Genomic DNA, 1,022 nt, shown 5'->3' with positions numbered 1-1,022 from the left:
AAAAAAAAAAAAAAGAAGCACCACCCAGTCAGCATCAGTCTCCATGGTCAATTAATTTATTCAAGGTCTCTTTTAAAGTTCTATTCATCCTCTCTACCTGCCTTGAGCTATGAGGTCTATAAATACAACAAATTTTCCAATGAACCTCTAGATATCTGGTCACTCCCTGGCTTACCTTGGCCATGAAGGCAGGGACATTATCAGATCTGATTACCTTTGGTACTCCAAATTGGGGGGGGGGGGATGTCTTCCAGTATCTTCTTAACTACCACCGTTGTGGTCTCTTGCTTGGTAGGGAAGGCGTCTACCCATCCTGAGAAAGTGTCTATGAAAACTAGAAGATATTTGTAGCCATACTTGCCTGGTTTTATGTCAGTGAAGTCCACTTCACTGTAGGCTCCTGGCTTATCTCCCCGAGGTCTCTTACCAGGCTCAGCTTTGCTTCTGCAAGTGTTTATCTTTTGGCAGGGCATGCAGTTACGAATGATTTGTTCCACCAGTTGTTTCAGTCCTGGAATACAATAGTTCGATCTTAAGGCAGTTTGAATTAGCTTGCTTACCCCCAGGTGGGTTCATTGATGCTTTTGTCTTATCAGACATGTGCTTGTTCCTGTGGTAGACTTTTCTTTCCTGATGAGTTACACCACAGTTCTTTTTCCTGATCAAAGCGGTTGTTGGGATCCTTCGAAATGATTGCCAGATTTCAGCAGAGTACCAGAGTTTGCGTCCCAGTGATCCTGGGTCTCAGACCACCATCACTGGGGCAACTCTCGAGGCCACTCTCCTGGTCTCCTGGTCTGCCAGGTTATTTCCTCTGGCTACAGGGGAATCACTCTTGTGGTGGCCTGGACAGGGTATGATACTTACTTTTGCTGGCTTATGCGGGGCTTTTAACAAGGCCAGAATCTCAGTTTTGTGCTTACTCTCTTTTCCTCCAGAGGGTTGCAGTCCTCGCTGCTGGTAGATGGCACCATGAACATGTGCTGTGGTGAAAGCATACTTGCTGTCCATATAGATATTGA

This window comes from Mus caroli, chromosome 17 (genome assembly GCF_900094665.2).
Source record: "Mus caroli chromosome 17, CAROLI_EIJ_v1.1, whole genome shotgun sequence".
Classification (NCBI taxonomy): domain Eukaryota; kingdom Metazoa; phylum Chordata; class Mammalia; order Rodentia; family Muridae; genus Mus; species Mus caroli.
This window is presented reverse-complemented; position numbering follows the sequence as displayed.